Source organism: Geotrypetes seraphini, chromosome 8 (genome assembly GCF_902459505.1).
Source record: "Geotrypetes seraphini chromosome 8, aGeoSer1.1, whole genome shotgun sequence".
Taxonomy (NCBI): domain Eukaryota; kingdom Metazoa; phylum Chordata; class Amphibia; order Gymnophiona; family Dermophiidae; genus Geotrypetes; species Geotrypetes seraphini.
Genome location: NC_047091.1, coordinates 70,711,040 through 70,736,406, shown reverse-complemented (window position 1 = coordinate 70,736,406; position 25,367 = coordinate 70,711,040). Strand labels below are relative to the sequence as shown.

Below are 25,367 nucleotides of genomic sequence, written 5' to 3'. Positions count from 1 at the left end.
GGCAAAGTCCCACAATGACTGCATCTGCTGGGTCCACCCCCTCCAACGTAACTTACTTCTTATGGAGCAGAGCCGGCAGACGAGTCATCACGGGACCTTCCTGCACCTCAGCGTGGCTGCCGACTCTACTGTAGAGAAAGTAAGTCGGAGGTAACATGACCATTTATTTTTTTCATCAAAAGCGAACATCTATTAATTGACTGTGTATCCTTTCTTTCTGCACTCAGGCCCAACAACGGACCTGGCAGGCTGTGCATCCCCCCAAGGCGTGCACCCGGGGCGGACCGCCCCCCCCCCCCCCTTGGTACGCCACTGCCAAATGGTAAGCAACACTCGTTCCCATCGGGAGTCTCAGTCTGAGACACACCCATACTCTCCATCATCAATAAATGCAACATTCTGGAACGCCAGTGAAAATAGGTAAGGCCCAAAGACCTAATCCAATTAGAAAGAATAACTTTAAGGCCAGATGGTACAGCCTGTCTAAGGAATCCTTTCAGCCCCCTAAGTATAGGATGTTGTAAATGAAAAAGCCAAAACAAAACTATAGCTATTACAGTGCCCTCAGGTCTGCCACAAACGTCCCACCTGTGAGAAAACAGAAGACCAGAACAATCTAACCAGAGCGCAGTCCCAAAACATGTGGGACAAAGATGCCCTAGGGCAGTGCTGCCTAAGTCCGGTCCTCGAGATCTACTGGCAGGCCAGGTTTTCAGGATATCCACAATGAATATGCATATGAGAGAGATTTGCATACCAAAAAGGCAGTGCAGGCAAATTTCTCTCATGCATATTCATTGTGGATATCCTGGAAACCTGGCCTGCCAGTAGGTCTCGAGGACCGGACTTGGGCAGCCCTATCCTAGGGTGTGCGTACTTCAGACAAGCACCGGTAGAGATGAGTGTCGCCCGGTAGGCACGCCGAGGCACTATATACATTTTGCAAATGAATTTATAACCCATTTCAAAATATAAAACATCAGGCAACAAACCATGGAGTATTTTCAATTATTTCTGCACGTTGATCTTATAGACTGATCGACAATTCAGTACGCCAAGCCAATACCACACACTCATAATCCAGTGAAGGGAGGAAGTCCAACATGGAGTGCCTGAAATATTTAAGCGGCACTACAAATTGGGCATCCAACCAATACAGGTCAGAGAGACACTCATAAAAAACAGAAGTGAGCAAGGAGGTTGGCAGAGAAGTCACATAGTGTTTCAATTGCAAGAGGTCAAGACATCCAATCTATTCCATCTATAGCTGGTTCGTTAACAGTGAAAAAGCATGTAGGACTCCATCATCTGTAAGAACTTGGTAACAATGCTAACAGTTTTAAACAGCTTTCATGTTAGCATTTATGCTGGTGCTACACGTTTTTCCAAGCGACTGTGTCTCTCCTATCATTTTTCTACTTATTTTTAATCAGAAGTGTACTTTGGATGTTTTGATTCCTATCCACCCCCTCTCCCCGTTAGTCTCTCTCAGTTTTGTTTTGATTTAAATCACCCCAATATTGACTGGATAAAATATTACATCAAGGAATGCTAGGGAACTAAATTCCTACATATAATAAATGACTGACAAGAGGGATAGCTATTTTATATTTGGTCCTTAGTGAATTGTAGGGTGTAGTAAAAGAAGTAATGGTATTGAATCCGTTGGGAAACAGTGATCATAATATGATCAAATATGAGCTAATATTTGGATTGAAGTCACAAAGGTAATCTATTATAGAAACATTTAATTTTCAAAAGGGCAACTATGATAAAATGAGGAATAAAAAAATGAGAAAATTATAAAATAAAAAAAAATTTAAAAAGCTAAAAAAGCATGAGGAAATATTTGGAATAAAATCCCTTCACTTTGCATCACCGTGAGAAAAAGGTCCTGGGCAATATTTTTTACCCATATCATGAGAATGAGACTAAGTATGAGGTTCCCACCCTCACGTGCATTACAGCACACAGTACATAGATGCCCTTCCACCGGCAACTCAGCACAATTTCAACATGAATTTGCATCCTCACCCCTCGAGGAGTCCATCCCAGTTATTGGTAGCAAAATCGGGAGAGGGTGGGGGAGGGGGCTTAGGAAGATAGATGCTTTTGAAAAAAAAAAAAAATCAATTGACAAAGATGGCCGCCACCAGTAAAAAAAAAACCAACAAAAAGTAACCAAAAACAACACCATAAATGGACTGTAGAGACTTTTCGAAAAGGTCAAAAACACAGCAAAAGGGGTTTTGGAGGTGGGGGACCAGAACCCTAACCCCCCTTTATCCTCAAAACGGGGATTTTCAGACTCATCCCAATTTTCCCATAGGAATGAATGGGGCAGTACTCGGTTTCATGCTGGTTCCCTGCCTGCAGCTTTTTCAATGCAGTTGTAAAGGTAGAAAGAACTTTTATGTCACAGATACTTCCTGTGACTCTGCAAGACCACAGAATCTTCAGGGCTGCAAGCCGGACAGACTTACCTTCACCCCCCTAGGGACCTCGGAGAATGATGGCGATGGGTAACTACACAGCCAAAGGTTTCAGGGCACCCACAGCTTGCACTCAAGCCACTGAGAAACTCAGAAGGTGAGCTGGCTCCCCCAGGGGAACAGACCCCAAACCCAGAAGAAAATATAGCAGGCTGTCTCTCCAGGTCCACCCAAAGGCTTACCCTGCAGACCAGCAAAGCAGATCTGCGTCCTTTTCCCAGGCAGAGAATCCCCAAGAATGGGAGATCAGGGCACCAAAGCCTCAGAAAGAAACTTTAAACGCAAGAAAGCAAAAAAGCTGAGAGCAGTTCAAAAGACCTCTGCAAGGGCTCCGCCACTATAGGGGAGGTGCTCAAAGTTGTAAGTATTCTCATTCTGTAAATCCAGTTCATGTGAAGGGATAAATTACCACACATACAGAATCTGGAGGAGACGTAACTGAATGACACCTAGTGATGACTAATTTGAGGTGACCTCCGATGCCTGAAAAGTAGGCATGGTTAGGGGTGAAGAATAGGCATGGTTGACTTAGGTGTAGTTAGGCACGGTAAGTGCTGTTTATAGAATCAGGCCCTGGCTGATCTGCTGCACGCCTTCCACTTCTAGCATCCGTAGACCTCAGCTGGATCTTGCTGCTCCTCACAACTCTCTCTCAATCTTAAGAGAATTAGAATAGCCTTACTGGGTCAGACCAATGGTCCATGTAGCTCAGTATCCCATCTTCAGGGAGGCCAATCCAAGTCACAAGTACCTGGCACAAGCCCAAATAGTAGCAGCATTCCATACTACCATCCCATGTACTACCACAACCTGTCTCCCCTCAAATCACTACAGCAAAGCCTTGTTCCCTTTGCTTCAGACTGCATTAGTGGCTCTCCAACCACAACTCATTGTTCCCTCCAAAAATTTTGGAAATTCCTAGTATATATTACCAGAATAGTGGGCTCACTTTCAAAACACCCTTACAACTTATAGAAAAATAAAGGTCTAATTTAGAGATCTAGTCACACCAAATCAGTGACAGAGCTGGATCCAGTCACAGGAAGATGATGTGTCTTGAAGTACATAAAAATGGGGAAAAAAAGGGAGTATATATTGTTTTTTTTCTAGCTATTTCAAATTATTAAATGATAATTCAGCTTTGAAAGCAGTACTCCTGTAGTAATGAGCCCTGAGCAGTAGACTGCACGCGCCCTTCTTCTGGCAAAATGCCCGTGGGAGTGTGCAGCACCAATAAGAGGCCGTGTCAGCCTGGAGTCATGGGGCTGAACCCTGCTGTTTTAGCAAGTTCAGGCAAATTACGCCATTGACTCAGGTGCACTGCAGGCCCAAAGTGGAAAAAGAATCAGACTGCAGCCCAACCTACAGCAAAGTTCTAAAGGTAGGCTGAAGGAAGCTCCTCAAACCCCCACCATGTGGCCTGCTCCTCAGTCACAACTCCCACACTCCCAAGCAGACAGTGCAATCTTAAACATTATGTCATGTCATTTAAAATGGAATATTTTCTGTAAAATTTTAGGGAGCTTGCATTACCTTCCTTGCCTAAAGTACGCTAGAGATCAATGGAAAGGGATGTGGCTGTGGTAACACCACCCATGTAGGTATCCACATGTGGCAAAAAGGTGACTCGAGGTCATCAAAAACAAGGTGAGTCAGTACTTATTCTCCTCATCTCAGGAACCAACTTGTATTTCCTGTTTTTCTTGGTATCACTAGAACTAAATATCCAATCAGTACATTGGAGAAGGGGACTGGGAGGAGAAATTAGGACTTGCTTAATCTGGTAAATAGCTGCCATGGGTCAGGCAGGAAATATAGATGTAAAAGAACATGACAGCAAATAGAGAATACCAAATCATTCAGCCTATGCCATACATACCCTTCCTACAGGGCATGATCAACCTTCAGCATTACACTTCCCCCTCCGTATTCGTGGTGGTTAGGGGCAGAGTCGGCCCGTGCATATTAAAAAAACTGCGAATAATATTCAGGCTGGTTCTGCCTCTAACCCCCGCTTCCCCCCAGCTATTTTAAGCCCTGTAAGCCCCCCCCTTAAGCCTTACCTGGTGGTCTAGCGGGTTTTCGGGGCAGGAGCGATCTTCCCACGCTCCTGCCCCGTGCAGATCGCTCACAGGAAATGGCTGCCTTGAGCTCCTGTCGTCTCTCGAGACTACGACGGGAGCTCAAGGCAGCCATTTCCATCCTGAAAAATGATAATGCATTTTTTGGTTTAAAACTGGGAATAAGCAAATCCGTAGATACGGAAACCGCGAATATGGAGGGGGAAGTGGACTTCTTACTCTCCCACTGCTGATGATCTTCTATGTTTATTCCAGGCTTTACCCCTCACTCCCCCACTGCTCACGGGATCCAGCTCTGCGGGTGCTTGAGCACTCCCAATACTAAGCAAACTGATTGTGAACACAGAAGTAGTTTCCCTTAGGTTTAGCACTCCCAAGCATTTTTAAGTGTTGGCTCCCACCACTGAGGATCCTCTGTGCTTTCCCAATTATTCTATGAAGTTATTTCCCGATGACATTCCTGATTTTAAACCCCTTTCTCCTACTGGATAAGCATGTCTTACACATTATTTATATTTTTTAGATATTTGAATGTTGGTATTTTGCAGTGTACTCCCATCTTTTCTCCAAGACAGTGGTTCTTAAACCTGTCTTGGAGGATCCTCAGCCAGTCGGGGTTTCAAGATGTCCCTCTATTATATGCAAATCTGGCTCATGCATATTAATTAGGGATATCTTAAAACCCCAACTGGCTGGGAGTCCCCCTGAACAGGTTTAAGAGTCACTGCTCTAAGGCATACCAATCGAGATCCCTAAACCTCTCCTCTGTACCAGTTTGATGATCCTCTTCTGGACCACCTCTACCCTTCTGGAGATGCAGCCTATAGAATCAGGCAATAGAGGTGTACAGAGAAATTCTCAACCTTTTTACTACTAGAAATGAGCATAGGACCACCTAATAACCACAGGTAAGACATTTATAAAGGTGGTTTTCACAGAAGAAAAAAAAAATCTCTTGCTCATTTCCTGGTAGTATACTGATAACTTGTCTCATAAGCAGATCCCAGCATTGAAGCTGCTTCACCACTGACCCTCAAAAGTGATGAAGCTGGATTGAAAGCATGAGAATGCTTTCTACCAAATAATAATAAGAAATCCCGCAGTTGGATAAATTCTTGGGGAGTTCCACAGGGTTCCCCTTTATCCCCTAATTTGTTTAACATTTACATTGCCTCTATAGGGAACTTATTGCAAAGTTTAAAAGTAAAATTTTATATCTATGCAGATATCACTATAGTTATTCCTTTTACTAACCTGACTTCTGAGATAAAGAATCATCTGTCTTTTATTTTAAAGCAAATTGAATTGTGGATGACTGCATTTAAATGAAACTCAATTCTGACAAAACCAAATTCTTTCTGGCAAGCCCAAATGACAAAATTAAAGATTTATCGATTTCTTTAAATGATCAGGTCTTTCCAATTGACTATTCCATAAAAATTTGGGAGTGAAATTGGCTTGATCCCTGACTTTAGATGAACATTGATGCATTGGTTAGAAAATGCTTCTCGGTGTTGTGGAAACTAAGATCTATCAGAAAATATTTTGATGCTGTATAATTCCATTTATTGGTTCAATCTTCCATTCTAAGTATGCTTGAATACTGTAATATCATTTACTTGGGAACTTTTAAGAAAACCCTTCAATGACTTTGAGTTATTCAAAACTCGGCTGTTAGATTGATCTTTGGTTTGATAAAATGGGAACATATGTCCCTATTATAAAAAATTACACCGGAAGCCCCTGGAAGCAAGAGTTCTGTTAAAATTCTCTTGTCTTAGTTTTAAATCAATATTTGGGTTGGCCCCTACGTATCTGGTCTCTCATTTTAAACTGAACTGTTCTAACAGGCCCACTCGTAGAATTCATATGTTCACTTATCCTACAATAAAGGCCTGTCGATATAAAAGATTCTTGGATAGAACTCTTGCTTTCCAGGCAGGTAAATTAAATGAATGGTTGGCTAATATCATTATGCATTCTTCATCCTAATTCAGTTTAAAAAAATTAGTAAAAGCAAAATTATTTAATTGATTTGTAAGTGAAGGTTTTACTGTTTTTACTTTCACATTGTATGTACGTACTGATGATTTTATATTGTCCCGATTGCCCAGTACTTCTTGTTGTAAACTGCCTCAAACTATTTTGGCTTTGGCAGTATATAAGAATGAATTAAATTAAATTCTTCACTCAATATGATTGTGGAAGAACAGACCCAGCACTGAAGCTGCTTCACCACTGACCCTCAGAAGTGACGAAGCCGGATTGAAAGCATGAGAATGCCACTTTTCTACCAAATTCTTCACTCAAGTTTAAGTTTCAAGTTTATTTGTTCTTAATGAATCGCCTATTTAAATTGCTAGGCGATGTACAACATAGTAAAATATACAAATAAAACATTGGTGTTGACATCTAAAATAACTTTTGTTATGGGTTAAAACTTAACATACAAAATACATACATATAAAATAATTTTTGTTATGGGTTAAAACTTACAAGAATTGTGAGGGTAAGTGGGGGAAAAGTTACAATGTTTGGATAGGAGAGAAGGAAAAAATAAAAGGAAAGAACAAAAGAAGGGGGGTAATTTTAGCTGCTTAAATAAAAATCGATAATGTATATACTAAGAGTCGTAAGCATCTTTAAAGAAAAATGTTTTTAGAGTTTTTTTGAATAAGGTTAAATCTTTTAATTTTCTAATGTATTGGGGTAAGAGATTCCATGAATGGGGGGCCATAACTGAAAACATATCGTGCCGCCTGATTCCTATAACTCAATACGATTGTGGCAGAGATCTCTAAAGGATGCAGGAAGGTCACAGTGAGCAATGCTCAACGATAGATGCCCTGTTTGGGTGGATCAAGACAAGACAGGAAGGGCTCCTTTTATCAAGCTGTGCTAACGGTTTAACGCACGTAATACCGAGTGCTAAACCACTAGCCGTTAACGCCTCCCTTGAGCAGGTGTTAGTTTTTAGGCCAGTGCGGGGATTAACGCGTGATGAAATGTCCGTGGCTTGATAAAAGGAGCCCTAAGTCAAGGTCCAAATTCAATGGAAACACACAAAATTTTGATATCCCTTAAGTCAGGGGTGCCCACACTTTTTTGACTCGTGAGCTACTTTTAAAATGACCAAGTCAATAAAATTTTAAAAAAACACAACGCACACTGTACGTATAGAATTGTTAATTATCATTCCTATTCCGGGGTTTTTTCAAAGAGGTCAAAGCAGATGACTCTATGCACTGTCACCTCAGTAACAACCATACAGAAATAGACAAATACCCACCCCCTCCCTTTTTACTAAACCACAATAGCAGTTTTTAGCGCAGGGAGCTGCACTGAATGCCCAGCGCTGCTCTCGACGCTCATAGGCTCCCTGCGCTAAAAACCACTATTGCGGTTTAGTAAAAGGGGACCATATTGTAAAATATAGACAGCAGATATAAATTCAGACACATTTTGATCACTAAATTTAAAAAATAAAATCATTTTTCCTACCTTGTCTGATGATTTCATGAGTCTCTGGTTGCACTTTCTTCTTCTGACTGTGCATCCAATCTTTCTTTCAGCCTGTATGCTTCCTCTCCTCCAAACCTCATTTCCCCCCAACTTTTTCTTCCGCTCTCCCTGCCCTTTCTTTCTTTCTCTCTTCATGCCCCCTTTCCTATTTTCCTGTTTCTCTTCTTTCCTTCTGTCTCCCATCCTGCGCCCCTTTCTTTCTTTCTCCCTGCCCTTCCCCAAGCCACTGCCACTGCCATTGGGGAACGGGACCCAAACGCCACCAATGGATAACGCGGTCGCCGCCCATGCTCTCTCTGCTTCAGGCCGATCAATCTTCCTCTCCCCGACGTCAATTCTGCCGTCGGAGAGGAAGTTCCGCCCAGCCAGGCAGCGATTGGCAGGCCCGAACATCCTCTCCGACGGCAGAATTGACGTCGGGGAGAGGAAGATTGATCGGCCTGATAGATCGCCAAGGCAAAGGGAGTCCTGGATGATCGACTCACTTTGCCTTGGCGAGCTATCGGTCGATCGCGATCGACCTATTGGGCACCCCTGCCTTAAGTACATCAGGCGGAGTTAGGATGGAAAGCATGCAATAACGGGGAATTTCTATATTATTAGTTTGCCTGGGTACAGTTAATTATTGACAATGAGTGTACAATTGACTAGGGAACTGGCAAAAACCCACATAAGTTACACATTGATTCTGGAAGTAAGGTTGGTGTTGAGAAGTCAACTGCAGGCTTGGATCCATGCAGCATCCTGCTCATCACCCACCCACATCAGATCACCAGTCCTTCCCCTTTCTGCATAGCTCCATTCCAAACCCTGTCTTGCACCTGTTATATGATACTCTTTCTCCCCTCCTTCCCATATCACCAATATTCTAAAGAAATAGGCCTTTTTAGAAAGCTCAAAGCAGGATAGCCACTGGTATTCTCAAGTAAATCTGGTAAAAAGATAGGAGCTGCTAGCTGGTGAACCCACAGAAGTTTGAATTTATTTTCACAAAATGTCTAATGCAGCAATAGTGGTGCTGGGATAAGGTAAGCATAGGACACACACAGCACTCGCCCCCAGCAGTGTTTGTGCTGCCTCCTGATTCTGGCCTTTTAACCCTCCCCAAAACATCTGGGAAGCAGGTGAAAAGGTATGAGGTGCTGTGGCTAGCAGTCCAGTCCAAACTAAAGTACTTTTTACTTGCTTTCCCGTTGCTTTGAAGATGGCTAAAAACAGTAACTGGGAGAGTTATCTAATGGGGCAAGTTCAGTGTGTGCCGTATTAACTTCATCCCAATTCCCAGACTTTAAAAAAATGTTATACGCCAACGGAAGGGAAAAGAGGCAGGGACTGTTCCTTAAACCCTGCAGACCCGCTTTCCCACTGTACCATCACCTTAGAAGCCCTTCTCAACTACATCCACCCCCGCACCCCCTCCTGGAGCCCTAAAGACACTCTCACACATCACACCCTCACTGTGCCCCACAAATCAGGACTTATTTCCACACCCTAGTTGTCTTATGTACTCCTTACATATCCCTCAGGTACTCGCCAAAATTCACCTCTTCATACTGTTGCTGTTAGGTGCCATCAACTCATGCTCGAGTCCTAGCGACTTGATGAGTTGCGGATCTAAAACAAAATCGGTTTTGTGCTAGTCTGGTAAGGTCCTCCACTGTCATCCCCATGGTTTTCAACGTATCCAGCTATCCCTCAGTTTCCACAGACATTCCACCACCATCCTCCAGCTTCTTGACTAGAGCTCTGAAGAGTTCCTGAACCATATGCCTCCCCTCTCCTGGTCTCTACAACCTTGAGAGCTATGGAGTAAAGGAGCCCATCTTAAATCTTTCCATTCAGGGCCCATTTAGTCCTAGCTATACCACCAAGGACAACCAATCCAATGAGCATTATTGCAAAACTTTTATTATATAACTAGTCTTATAGCCCGTTACATTAACGGGTGCTAGAATATATGTGTGTGTGTCTGTCTTTATTTCTTTCTCTCTCTCTCTCTCCTTAGCCGCTTTCTGTATTTCTGTCTTTCTTTCTTATGTTCCTTTTTCCTCGGCTGTCTACCCAGTCTCCCTTCCTTTTACCTTCCCTGTGTCCACCACCACCCTTTCACTGCTCCCCTTATCCAGCACCAGCCCTTCTCCCTTTTTTTAATCTCCCCCCTGTCCAGCAGCACCTCTTTCCTGCTCCCCCGTCCAGCAGTAGACCTCCCTTCCTTTTTCTCCTCCCCGTCTCTTCCCCTGTCCAGCAGCACCCTTTACCGTGCATCTGCCCTCCGCCGACAGCCGCCACGGCCTGCAGCCACCGACAGCCGCCTGAAGGCGCCAAGAGCTGCCACGGCCGCCTGAAGCCGACAAAACCCTAAGCCGTGCATGCGCACTTCTACCTGTGGGAACCTACAGAGCACGTAAAACGGGAGCACACAGGTAAGAGTGCGCATGCACAGCTTAGGGTTTTATTATATTAGATTACACAAGGAAACAAAAATTGGGGGGGGGGATCATCTGACAGCACAGCAATTTTTCTAAATCAGTTTTACACGCTGATTTCAGGTGTTAGTTTTTTTCAGTCACGTAAACTTTTAAAGTTATGACTAATGTTAGTTTATAGCGTTTTAGCATATAGAGTTTTAAGAATTACATCAACTTAAAGAAATGTTGCAGTATCTTCGGTCCAAAGTCAAATAAGCACACAACATAGTATAATTATACTGGATTGTGTCACTTAGCAACCAATATTTCTTCAAAAATGCTTAGAGTACGATTTCTTTTTGTGAGTTGTGCCTGGATTGTCATGGCAAAACATCCAGCAGCAGTCGGCCATCATACTCTCATTCCAAAAACCTTGGTAGCGACACTCCATTAACTGAATGTCCTGGTGAAAATGTATTCCTTGCTCGTCACTCACCATATTAAGATTTTTCTGGAAAAAAGTCAAGATGCGAATGCAAAAAGGTGTATTTTTAATGACATGTGACAGCCAAGTTTCTGATATGAGTCGAGGAGATTCTGAACTCCTTCCTTGTATGAAGGAAACTTAGGGCTCCTTTTACTAAGCTGTGCTAGCGGTTTTAGCGCGCGCTAAATTGCCCCGCGTACTAGACGCTAACGCCTCCATTGAGCTGGCGTTAGTTTCTCCGTGTAGCGTGCGCTAAAAAACGCTACCACAGCTTAGTAAAAGGAACCCTTATTGTTGCTCAGAAAGTTTTCCACGAACCACTTGAATGCCTCCCAAGCTTCAAGCTCAGCTGCTGAGAGCGATTGCTTAAAATCTTCATACTGCATAACGCACTTGATCTGTGGGCCTATAAATATCCCTTCCTTCAGTTTTGCAGTGCTGATTGTTGGAAGTTTCTTAACACAATATTGAAAACCTGGCGAGTTTGCTTTACCCATGGCCTTTACCAGGTTCTTCATCAACCCCAGCTTGATATGAAGAGGTTATAGGTATCTCTCAGCTGCCAGACACGCTTGACATAATGTTCAGCTTTAGATCTGCTATCCCACAAGCATATGAAACAGCAGTATTTAGTGAATCCTCTTTGAATTTCCATTAGCATGCCAATGACCTTAAGATCACCACAGATAACTGACTGCTTCTAGTAAATTCTTCATATTCTCATAAGACTCTTTTAGATGACCAGAATGGGCAATTGGTATACAGTGGTACCTTGGTTTACGAGCATAATCCGTTCCAGGATCATGCTCATAATCCAAAACGCTCGTTTATCAAAGCAAAGTTCCCCATAGGCCTCAATGCAAACTCAGAAGATTCGTTCCACAGCCAAAGTTTGCAATGGTGGCCCAGGGGTGAATACCTGCCTGCGGGTGCTGCAGCGATTCCAAAGTGTTGCCTTCCTTCCCTCGGGGTCCCTGTGCAGCTGCCACCCACTTCGGCCGATGACTCTGCCGTCCGTCAGCGCCTCACGGCTCCCATCCAAGCCGGCCACCATTCTGAACGAGCATGCGCACGGCTTCACCTCTCCTCTCCTCTGTCAGCCGCTGCCCCGACAACACGCTCACTACGTACAAGCACATCCTGCAATTGAGCCAGTCACTAAGTCCATTGGAACAACTGGTACAGATGATATGTGGAACCCAAGACTTATCCTGGTCACCAAGTGGACAGCCAAAGTATAATTTGTATACCTTCTTCAGATCTACGGTAATTGGGTGACATTGTGCTTTCATCGTGAATGAACCACAGACATAACAGAAACTATCTGGCATGATAAAGGCTAATATTAATCACCATCTAGCATAAAAAACAATAACTCATTAACCCTCCTTATACATTTATATATAATGAGCCTCATTACAAAAATGTGACGTACTAGTGAAAAACTAAACAGATTTGAAATCAGCATGAAAAATACTACAAAACCCACCCAACATTAACTCTGATGAAAATGACGTGTTGGCCTGTGTTATTAAGATGGAGAGATCAAACTTTCTTCTCCATTGAATCAGCCCGATTACGTTTCAGTGTAGCACAGTGAAAATATTATTTTTATTTATACACACACAGGGGTGGGGGGAGATGGCACTTTTTAAAAACTTAAAATCTAATCTAATATCTTTCTTTCCCTCCCTGCAGCTTGCAATCTTTGGGATGCTGGCAGCATCAATGAGCCAAACACCCTGGAAGCTCTCTCTCAGCTTCAACTTCCTGTCCCTGTAGAGGCAGGACACTGCAGCTTTCGGGTCACAGACGCTGCTGTTGGCCCCCAGATTACAGGCTTTATTGTGAGAAAGGGAGAGAGGTTTACCGCTGGGGGAAGGGAAGTGGATTCCAGACAGGCAGCTCATTCCCATGTCTGGAGGAGAAATGCCAAGTTTACCTGTAACAGTTCTCCTTGGACAGCTACTCTTACAGGCACATAGTAGGTGATGTCACCACGTGACAGAGCCAACCCAGCTAGTCCCCAAGCTGTGAAAACTCTAGAAAACTTTACAGCGCATGCGTCAGCCCTTCCTGCCCAACATATCAGGGAAGGTATCAATGAGCATATAGAAAAAAATAATCTGATGAGATCGAGCCAGCATGGTTTCTGTAAAGGCCGATCATGCCAGACAAATCTACTGCATTTCTTTGAGGGGATAAGTAAGCAACTGGACCAAGGTGACCCAGTAGACATTATATATCTAGATTTCCAAAAAGCCTTCGACAAGGTGCCCCATGAACGCTTACTGAAGAAACTGTGGAGTCACGGGGTGGAAGGGAACGTGTACAGATGGATCAAAAATTGGCTGGCGGACAGGAAACAGAGGGTAGGAGTAAAGGGGCACTACTCTGACTGGATAGGGGTCACAAGTGGTGTTCCGCAAGGGTCAGTGCTGGGACCATTGCTGTTCAATATATTTATTAATGATCTAGAAACGGGGACAAAGTGCGAAGTTATCAAGTTCGCGGATGACACAAAACTCTCCAGCAGGGCCAGAACTGTTGAGGAATGCAAAGAACTGCAGAGCGACCTGAACAAACTGAGTGAGTGGGCAAAAAAATGGCAGATGAGCTTCAATGTGGAGAAATGTAAGGTCTTGCACATAGGGAAGGGGAACTCCATGTACAGCTATACGATGGGAGGGAGGGTACTCGGGGAAAGCAGCCAAGAAAAAGATCTGGGGGTATTGGTGGATAACACAATGAAGCAGGCGGCACAATGTGCAGCGGCCTCAAAAAAAGCGAACAGAATGTTGGGCATTATCAAAAAAGGTATCACTACCAGAACAAAAGAAGTTATCCTGCCACTGTATCGAGCAATGGTGCGCCCACATCTGGAATACTGCGTCCAATACTGGTCGCCATACCTCAAGAAGGACATGGCAATACTCGAGAGGGTCCAGAGGAGGGCAACGAGGATGATAAAGGGTATGGAGAAACTTTCATATGCCGAACGGTTGGACAGGCTGGGGCTCTTTACCCTGGAGAAGCGGAGACTGAGAGGGGACATGATAGAAACTTATAAAATCATGAAAGGCATAGAGAAGGTGGAGAGGGACAGATTCTTTAGACTAGCAGGGCCAACTAAAACAAGAGGTCATTCAGAAAAACTGAGAGGAGACAGATTCATAACGAATGCAAGGAGGTTCTTCTTCACTCAGAGGGTGGTGGACACCTGGAACGCGCTCCCCGGAGAGGTGATAGGACAGAGTACAATTCTGGGGTTCAAAAAGGGACTGGATGATTTCCTGGAAGCAAAGGGGATAACAGGGTACAGATAGAGGTTTACCTTACAGGACATTGAGCGAATAGGGTATGGATATTTTAGGTTAGGTAGGGAACACTTTCAGGTCATGGACCTGGGGGGCCGCCGCGGGAGCGGACTGCCGGGCACGATGGACCCCTGGTCTGACCCGGCAGAGGCAACGCTTATGTTCTTATGTTCTTATATACTGTATGCCATACTGTACCCCTTCAGTTTAGTTATAAGCTAGTAGCAACAGAGGAGGCTGAGCAGGTCTGTGTGGCTGTAAGATCAAATGTCCAAGGAGAACTACCGTTACAGGTAAGCAACTTCCATTTCTCCATGAATAGGTGAACTTAGTCAGTAGGTGCCTCCAAAGCTAGAAAGGTAACAGATAACATGATGTCCCAGTAGTAGCAGTGTAGTCAGATATATAGATACCAGACAGACAGTCATCTGCAAATTCATTAAAAACATAGAAAGTTTTGGTGTTACCTGATATGCTGTGGTTGAGGGATGTTGCCCCTCATATCTGTCTGAAGCACTGTTCTCCCAAATAGGAATCAGTCTGGGACACCATATCCAAACAATAACACCTTGTAAACGTATAAAAAGACAACCATGTTGCAGCTCTGCAGATGTCCAGTAAAGGAGCATATCTGATATTTGCACATGAAGTTGCCATCGTTCTCAGGTTGTGCGTAGTTATATGAGGCAGATCAGAAGCCCTATAGTTTGCCAAACTTTCTGCATAACAGTACTGAATGATATCTGAAATCCATTTGGACAGGGTCATCTTGGAAACAGGTCATGCAAATGAGGAAGTAGAATTCAGTGAAAAACAATTGAGGGGCAATTTTGGAAATTTCTTCTTTCTAGATAACGACTACTTCGGAAAATTGCATGCCATGAAATCGAGGGTGAAATTCTTACGTGGATTAAAAACTGGCTGGAGCATAGGAAAGAGAGTAGGGGTAAATGGACAATTCTCAGACTGGAAAAGCGTCACCAGCGGGGTGCCGCAGGGCTCGGTTCTTGGACTTGTGCTCTTCAACATCTTTATAAATGAACTGGACATTGGTACGACGAGTGAGGTGATTAAATTTGCAGACGATACGAAGTTATACAGAGTAGTGAAGACACAGGGGGATTGCAAAGATATGCAACGTGACATAATCAAGCTCGAGAAATGGGCATTGACATGGCAGATGAGGTTCAATGTGGATATGTGCAAAGTGATGCATGTCGGGAACAAAATTCTCATGCAAAAATACAGGATGTCTGGAGAGACCTCCCAGGAAAGAGACTTGGGAGTTCTGATCGACAAGTCAATGAAGCCATCTGCACAATGCGCTGTGGTGGCGAAAAGGGCAAACAGAATGCTAGGAATGATCAAGAAGGGGATCACGAACAGATCAGAGAAGGTTATCATGCCGCTGTACCGGGCCATGGTGCGCCCTCACATGGAGTACTGCGTAAAGCACTCGTCCCCATACATGAAGAAGGACACGGTACTACTCGAAAGAGTCCAGAGAAGAGCGACTAAAATGGTTAAAGGGATGGAGGAGTTGCCGTACAGTGAGAGATTGGAGAAGCTGGGCCTCTTCTCCCTTGAAAAGAGGAGACTGCGAGGGGACATGATCGAAACATTCAAAATACTGAAGGGAATAGACTTAGTAGAGAAAGACAGACTGTTCACCCTCTCCAAGGTAGGGAGAACGAGAGGGCACTCTCTAAAGTTGAAAGGGGATAGATTCCGTATAAACGTAAGGAAGTTCTTCTTCACCCAGAGAGTGATACAAAACTGGAACGCTCTTCCGGAGGCTGTTATAGGGGAAAACACCCTCTAGGGTTTCAAGACAAAGTTGGACAAGTTCATGCTAAACTGGTGAGACTGGACTCATTTGGAGCACTGGTAATGACTTTGGAGCTACCGCGTGAGCAGACTGTTGGGCAGGATGGACCATTGGTCTAACCCAGCAGCGGCAATTCTTATGTTCTTATGTTCTAAATGGATAAAGTCCTGGAGCAGTTAACAGATGTAGACATTTTTCTGCTGTCAAAGCATGCGGCGGTGTGCAGAAGGTGGGCAGAACAATAGACTGGTTCAGATGAAATCTGGACACCACTTTTGGTAGAAATTTAGGATGAGTTGTGAGAAGGATTTAACTTGCAGGATCTGGGTATATGGCAGATAGTACACCAGTGCTTGCAGTTCCCCAATACACCTGGCTGACGTACTTGCTATCAGAAAAATGGTCTTCCATGAGACATACTTGAAACTTTTTGTATCTAGTGGCTCAAATGGAGGCCGAGTGAGAGAGTTGAGAATGAAATTTAGATTCCACCCTGGGACCAGAGAGATGGGAGGATATATCCTTTATAGCCCCTTGAGAAAACGTTTAACAATGGGGTGCCGCATTAAGAGTTGAATCTTCAATAGGGGCATGAAACACTGAAAGAGCTGCCAAGTGTGTATGTACAGAGTTGAAAACAAGTCCCCACTTTTTTAAATGAACCAAGTACTGAAGAACTTGAGAACATGAAGAGTTAATCGGATCCAGGTTGTGTTTCGAACACCAGGTAACATATCTATTCCATTTGGATGCATAGGAACGCTTTGTTGAATCAACTCTGGATGACATAAAAATTTCCAAGATTTCTGAAGAGAATAGAAGAATCTAACGTGGCTGAAGCAGCCATGCTGCCTGATTCAGGGATTGGAGGTTGGGATGTAGGAGCCAACCTTTCTGCTGCATTATAAGATCCAGAATCCTTGGTAGCAGATAAGGAGGGTAACTAGCTCTGTTTAGTAGAATTAAAAACCAAGCTTGTTGTGGCCATGATTAGTATGAGATGAGCACTGTCGGCTATTGATTTCTGTAGTGTCTTTCCTATCAGAGGAATGGGAACATAAGAACATAAGAACATAAGCAGTGCCTCTGCCGGGTCAGACCACAGGTCCATCCTGCCCAGCAGTCCGCTCCCGCGGTGGCCAAAAACAGGTCAAGGCCTGTCTGAATCATCAGAAGGGCTCCCCTGTCACCTTGGTTTCCCATTTAAGTTCTGCCCTCCTATCGAAGTCCTAGCCCTCCGGTCTTGCACATGCACGACCAGGTTGGTTTACTCAGTACCCCACGATCCCTCTATCCCTCAGGAATCCATCCAATCCCTGCTTGAATCCCTGTACCGTACTCTGCCTGATCACTTCCTCCGGAAGCGCATTCCAAGTGTCCACTACCCTTTGGGTGAAAAAGAACTTCCTTGCATTTGTTTTGAACCTGTCTCCCTTCAGTTTCTCAGAATGCCCCCTCGTATTTGCTGTCCCCTTCAGTCTGAAGAATCTGTCCCTATCCACCCTCTCTATGCCCCTCATGATCTTGAAGGTCTCTATCATATCTCCCCTGAGTCTCCTTTTCTCCAGAGAGAAGAGCCCCAGCCTATCCAGCCTCTCGGCGTACGAGCAGTGTTCCAGCCCTTTTACCATTTTTGTTGCTCTCCTTTGGACTCTCTCAAGTACCGCCATGTCCTTCTTGAGGTGCGGTGACCAATACTGGACGCAGTATTCCAGATGCGGACGTACCATCGCTCGATACAATGGCATGATGACTTCCCGTGTTCTGGTTGTTATGCCCTTCTTTATGATGCCCAGAAAAACATACATCAGGCCCTCTGACCAAGAAATCTGAAAAGCTATTCTGGCTGGATCGAAATGCCTGGAACAAAATTTGATACATTTGGCATTCTGTGAGGATGCAAAGAGGTCTTATTAGTGGAGTCCCCCACATTAGAAAAAGATCTTGCATAATTGTGCTCTGTAGCAATCACTCGTGAAGGTTCAGCTACCTACTCAATTTGTCCACTGGTACATTCTGTTTTCCTGGGAGATAAATGGCTTGAATCGTGGAATTCAACAGCAGTACCAGATTCCAAAGGGCCATGGCTTCCTTGGACAGGAGAGGTGAGCCCATTATCACCTTGCTTGTTGATGTAAAACATTGCCACCTAATTGTCCTTGCAAACTAGATAAGCACGAAAAGTCTTATGCGCCAAATGATCACATGAAGTTCCAGGTAATTGATGCTGCGAGTCCTCAAAGATGGATGCCACAAGCCTTATGTGGACCACATGCCCTGGTAAGCTCTCCAGTCCTTCTTGGAATCCGTCATAAGCATGATGGTATGTTGCGGTGGACTTAAGAGAATGCCTACCAGTAAGTACTCCAAATGAGCCCACCACTTGAAGATCTAAACAAATTCTTGTCTACAGAGGTTGAGAATACCGGTCCCAGTGATCTTTTAAAAACCACAGAAGTGGTCTCATGTGCAGATGAGCAGACTGAAAGACTTGCATGGTCACTGACATGCGCCCCAGTAAGGATAAAATAGTTCTGGCTGAGACTACTCTGCCTGCCCAAAACTTGCTGACTAGATCTATGATGGTGAAAGCTCTGGGACACGACAGATAAACAGTCATTTCTTGAGTGTGTGTGCCTGCTCCAATGAATTGCAGAGATTGAGATGGTCAAAGCTGGGACTTGGGACAGTTCAGTTTTTTCCATCACCCAACAATTAGTGTCTGGGTTAATATCTGAAATGAGCCAATCATCCAAATATGGAAATATTTGAAGACCTTGTTGTCTCAGATGTGCTACAACAGGGATTGCACATTTTGTGAAGATTCTGGGAGCCAAGGAGATACCGAATGGCAACATCTTGTACTGATAAATGCCAATTATGAAAACTGAAGCAGCGATATCTCCTATGAGATGGATGAATTGAGATGTGAAGATAAGCATCCTGCAGATTTATAGAGACCAGCCAGGCATTCTTCTGAAGAAGCGGTATTATGAAGGAGATAGTTAGCATCCAAAACTTTTCCTTGACTTATGTAAGTATTGAGATCGCAAAGGTCTAAAATAGGCCACATGCCACCAGTCTTTTTGCGAATGAGGAAATACTTTGAATAAAACCCTCGGCCCCGCTGGTGTGATGGAACTGGTTTTATAAACATCAGTTTAATAGAAATAAGAACTTCTTCCTTATTTGAACTAGCGACCTTTTAAAGATATTTCTTAGGCCCTCAGCGTCACCACTCAGAACTCAAACTTATCACTGTTCTGAGCTTTACGTGGCAAATCGTCACTGGGTCTAATTTTTCATTTTAGCTTCCATCAAGAGCTTTAGATATTTAGAACATAAGAACATAAGCAATGCCTCTGCTGGGTCAGACCTGAGGTCCATCATGCCCAGCAGTCCGCTCACGCGGCGGCCCAACAGGTCCAGGACCTGTGCAGAAATCCTCTATTTATACCCCTCTATCCTCTTTTCCAGCAGGAAACCGTCCAATCCTTTCTTAAATCCCAGTACCGTACTCTGCCCTATTACATTCTCTGGAAGCGCATTCCAGGTGTCCACCACACGTTGGGTAAAGAAGAACTTCCTAGCATTTGTTTTGAATCTGTCCCCTTTCAACTTTTCCAGATGCCCTCTTGTTCTTTTATTTTTTGAAAGTGTGAAGAATCTGTCCCTCTCTACTCTCTCTATGCCCTTCATGATCTTATAAGTCTCTATCATATCCCCTCTAAGTCTCCTCTTCTCCAGGGAAAAGAGACCCAGTTTCTCCAATCTCTCAGCATATGGAAGGTTTTCCATCCCTTTTATCAGACGTGTCGCTCTCCTCTGAACCCTCTCGAGTATCGCCATATCCTTCTTAAGGTACGGCGACCAATATTGGACGCAGTATTCCAGATGCGGGCGCACCATCGCCCTATACAACGGCAGGATAACTTCTTTCGTCCTGGTTGTAATACCCTTCTTGATTATACCTAGCATTCTATTCGCTCTCTTAGCGGCCGCTGCGTACTGTGCCGTCGGCTTCATTGTCATGTCCACCATTACCCCTAAGTCCCTTTCCTGGGTACTCTCATTCAATAACATCCCTCCCATCGTATAGTTGTACCTCAGGTTTCTGCTTCCCACATGCAGTACTTTACATTTCTCAACGTTGAACTTCATCTGCCATCTCGTCGCCCATTCCCCTAGTTTATTCAGGTCCCTTTGCAATTCTTCGCAGTCCTCTTTAGTCCGAGCTCCACTGAATAGTTTGGTGTCGTCTGCAAATTTTATTATCTCACACGTCGTCCCTATTTCTAGATCATTTATGAATATATTAAATAGTAGTGGCCCGAGCACCGAGCCCTGCGGAACACCACTTGTGACCCTCTTCCAGTCCGAGTAGTGGCCCTTCACCCCTACCCTCTGTTTCCTACTCGCCAAACAGTTTCTGATCCATCTATGCACATCTCCGTCCACCCCATGGTTCTTCAGTTTCCGGAGTAGACGCTCGTGAGGCACCTTGTCAAAGGCTTTTTGGAAATCTAGGTATACGATGTCTATGGGGTCTCCTTTGTCCGTCCGTTTGTTGATTCCTTCGAAGAAGTGCAATAAGTTAGTTAAGCACGATCTCCCCCTGCAGAAACCATGTTGGCTTGGTATCAGAAGTTCATTTCTTTCCAAATGTTCATCGATGTTTTCTTTTATCAGCGCTTCTGCCATTTCCCCCGGAACCGAGGTCAGACTCACAGGTCTGTAGTTTCCCGGGTCACCTCTTGATCCCTTTTTGAAGATGGGCGTGACGTTGGCTATCTTCCAATCCTCTGGTATCACACCTGTTTTCAGGGATAGGTTGCAAACTTGCTGCAGTAGTTCTGCTATCTCCTCCTTTAATTCCTTCAGAACCCTTGGATGGATTCCGTCTGGACCCGGGGATTTGTCAGTTTTTAGTTTTTCTATCTGCCTGCGCACATCTTCAAGGCTCACTTCCATGGATGTTAATTTTTCTGCTTCATTTCCATTGAAGAATTGCTCAGGTTCCGGTAAGTTGGTTGTGTCTTCGTTCGTAAATACAGACGAAAAGAACATGTTAAGGTTTTCTGCGACTTCTTTCTCCTCCTTCACTACCCCCTTCCTGTCTCCATCATCCAGCGGTCCCACCTCCTCCCTAGCTGGCTGTTTCCCTTTAACATATCTGAAGAATGGTTTGAAATTTCGTGCCTCCCTGGCTAGCTTCTCTTCATACTCTCTTTTGGCTTTTCAATGCTTATAGTTTTCTATAACTTATTATTTAATTTAATTTCATTTCACTTAGCTTATATGTTGTTGTCTCTATTTAGAGATGTCTTATATGAAACAGGGTGACATAGCCGACATGTTTCGCGGGAACTGCTTTATCAAGGCACCACCCCTCTTACACTGTCGATCTCCTCTCTCTTGTTGTAGAGGAAGCAAATATGTCGCCTGCATGGCTTGTTGTATTTGAGGGCCAGCTGGAGGCATTGTATGGAAACGTATGCGATAACCCTGATGCACAATCTGAAGCACCTAGGTGTCTGATGTGATCTCCTGCCAAGCCCTGTGAAAAAAACTGTAAATATTGTGCTACAAGGAGGGAAGGCTGTGAAATTTTGTCAAAAAGATGTCTGCGATTTTTGCCCCACCAGCTACGATTGTTTCTATGGACACTTGTCCATGGCCGATCTTGGAGTCAACCGAAGCTTGGAATAGCAATTTGATCTCCGATTATAATTGTAGTTCTTAAAAGACGAATAAGACTTCTTGTTCGCATAATATCTTGAAGTATTAAGTCTTTCTTATAAGGAGGCTTAGAGTGCTGAATCCCTTCTTCCTCTAATGTGTCCAACGTGGTGCAATCTTGCTTGATGCCCTTGATGAGATCTTTCACCTTATCGTCAAAGAGGTGTTCACCACTACATGCCGCATCCACAACTTTTTCATGGACATCTAAACCCAGGAGATCACAGAGGACCTCAGCCACCCAAGTCTTCAGGTGGAGATAGCCACTGCTGCCCCCGTTATGGCCATGTCAAAGGAATCACTGGTTACTCTGATTAAATTTTTTGAGCATTCCTCAAGGTCTGCCAACACCTTCTCAAATGGGTCCTTTGATGTTGACAGCAAACCGTCCACCTGTTTTCCGAGTTCTTCCATAACTGAATATAAGTATTCAGTATAGAAAAACTGGTGCATGGCAATTCTCCCAAATAACATCGTATTTTGGTACATTCGCTTTCCCATCATATCCATTGACTTCATGTCATGCCCCTGTGGAGCATTTGAGAAATCCTAGTTACTATTAGCTTTTCTCATGGCTGATCTAACTACCAAGGAGTGATGAGGCAGTTGCGGCTTTCTAAAACGCATTACATCCTAAACTTTATATTTGTGATCAAGGATGCGTTTTGCTACTCTAGCTGAATGTGGAGCAGCCCAGATAGATTTTTGGGATATTCAGTACATTTAATGTACTGGTAAAGAGACTATTTCCTTTGGAATATTCAGATATTTCAAGACTTTGAGATCTTTTTCTCTAGGGTCTGGTTTGGACATGGCCGCCAATTGTAAGGTATGGGCCAATTTTGAACGAAATTGCGGGTACAAAGTATCCTCTGGTAGATGCACTTGGTCAGAAGTAGGGGGGGTCACCTGCGGAGGTACAACTGGAGTATGATGTACGGATTGAACTGGGGATCCTGGCAAATGTGAACGCGAAGACCGAGATGAGGATCCATAACAAGAATAACTTTGGCTTCCATAGAGGTTGTCACTGAAATTGACTAGGATCTCTTGCGCGACATAGACTTTGGAATATGTTGTAACAAAGGGGGTGAAGCCACCGTCGTAGATTGTGACTGTAAAAATTTGTGTAGGAGAGATAGCAAATCAGGTGGGACTGCAGCTGTCTGAGCTAAAACTAGTGGTTTTTCAACATCCTGCACACTTATTGGGTCCAGAGAGGCAAAAGGAAGAGGTAACCCACTGACCTGTGAACCCAGAGAAGACAAGGAGAACTGCAGATACCTCCTCTTCTTAGTCATCTTTCTGGGAGGGGCCTCCGCGTCCAACAGTTCCGATGGAAGGGGAGAGAACTCTTCTGCCCCGCTCTTGCGAGCAGTCATAATTTCCTTCATCTCGGTGTCAAGATCTAATTTCTGACGGCACCAAGGGTGAACTGCTTGCCTTCTGCACTCCCACTGCATGTAGACTCCAGCAACGTCAGTACCATCACAACTTCTGGTGCATTGGTCCATTCCAACATCAGATGTCCTGTTTTAGAGCGTTTTGGCTGTGCAGCTGAAAGACACTGGTCCACAGCCCCTAGCGTTTTAGCGGAGGGGAACGATGGAACCAGACCAGAATGCTTGGAAGAACTTTTCTTTTCAGGAACAGCTGAAACCTGTCGTAGATGTTCCTTCAATTTTAATTCCCTGATCTTCAGAGAATGTTTGTTCATGGGGGTCATCTTAAGTGTGCAGGTAGAACATTGTTTAAATCCTGGTTTGGGTTTTCCAGGCATTTAAAAAATTAGATCAGCAAAGTCAAATTCGGTGATAAATGTTTTTGTTAAAGAGAAAATCACAGAAACGGAAAAAACTGTTAAGAACGGGCTGACTAAATGACTAGCGCAAGCGCTCCGACTTTGAACACGGGAAAACAGAAACTAAAGGGGTACAGTATGGCATACAGTATATACAGTATGTGTTGGGTGTGAAGAAGGGCTGATGTATGCGTTGTAAAGTTTTCTAGAGCTTTCACAGCTTGGGGACTAGCGGGGTCGGCTCCGTCATGTGGTGACATCACCTACTGTGTGGCTGTCTAAGATCACCTGTCCATTGAGAATCAGAGCGCCCCTTTATGCTTTGCACCCGAGACAGACCGCCCTCACCTTTGGTACATTCCCCGATTCCTTCCCAGAACTCATGATAGTTGCCAAGCCATATCAGCAGAATACACAAACACCTCCTGATCTTTATAATCTACATTCATCCTGCAGTACACTATTATGAAAAACCATTACACCAGCACTGGGAAAAACCATTACACCAGCACTGGGAAGGGATGCCAATTGTAATATGCTGCCGCTAGGATACAAGACATAGGCAAGAGAATGGAATGGGCCATAGGGACCACGGCCCTATCACTATTTTATTCCACATAGCATCAACACCCCAAGGGAAGGGAAGGGGGCATAGGACCAGAATTTGTTTTGTTTGGCCCTCCCACTAAAAAGAATGAGGCAAGAAGTATTTTTCTATTTTAAAAAATTCCCACCTGAAAAGCAAGGTAGCCTATGTAGACTGGTTCTTCATTCTAAATAAAAGAAAAAGAAAAAAAAGCTGCTGCCCCAACAGGAAGCTTAGATACGAGACTGTTTATGTGATGGTGCAAAGCTGCCAAGAGACCCCAGTTTGTTATCAGGCCACATTCCAGTGTACTCCCCTGAGCAGTCAGAAAGCATTACACTACACTCCAGTAATATTACTATTATAATCAGATAGCAAATTATCATAGCAAAACAGGCAACACCTCTAGAAGTAAACATCCCCACACTTACAAAAGCTTCTTCTCATTAATAACGAATAGTTTCTAATTCAAGTTTTATTAAAACCTTGGCCAATTACCGGTACTTTGTTCAACAAAGAGGTGCATACTTGATACATAATGGCCTAACAGACTTTTTTTTTTTTTTTTTTTAAACAAAGCTACAACTCATGACATTTGTTTAAAATTCCAACTTTAAAGACTGTCTTTTTGATAACCCCCCCCCCCCCCAAAAAAAAAAAAAAAAATCAGGTTCACCACTCAGATCCCAAAAGGAGCTGAACAGGTGCCGCCCTAACCAATAATCAATAAAATCCTGTCATTACAAAAGGTTCCTCAACAGAACCTTTTCTTTTCAGGCAGCCACACTGAATACATGGCTTGCCAAAATTGCATTAGAAGCTTCCTCTTATCTTGATTTTAGAAAACAGATAAAAACTCAATTATTCAAAAGACTGGCAACCTAAAGTATCTTATTACTTATCATTTTTATCTCATTTTAAATTGTTTGCATCTTCCCACTATAAGCTTTTAACTTTGCCAAAATTTTAGATGATTTCAATTTTAAATATCTATTTGTACTGTATGTCTAATGATTGATTGATTGATGTGAACCGCCTAGAACTCCTGGGTAGGGCGGTATATAAAAAATAAACTATTATTATTATTATAATCCTTCTATCGCAAG

General features: G+C 43.8%; 1 protein-coding gene across 1 annotated transcript in view; it reads right to left on the bottom strand.

Annotated features, from left to right (window-relative positions):
- CDC42BPG (CDC42 binding protein kinase gamma) overlaps positions 1-25,367 on the bottom strand; it is a 163,069-nt gene that overhangs the window by 137,042 nt on the left and 660 nt on the right. The gene's annotated exons all lie outside the window — the stretch shown is intronic.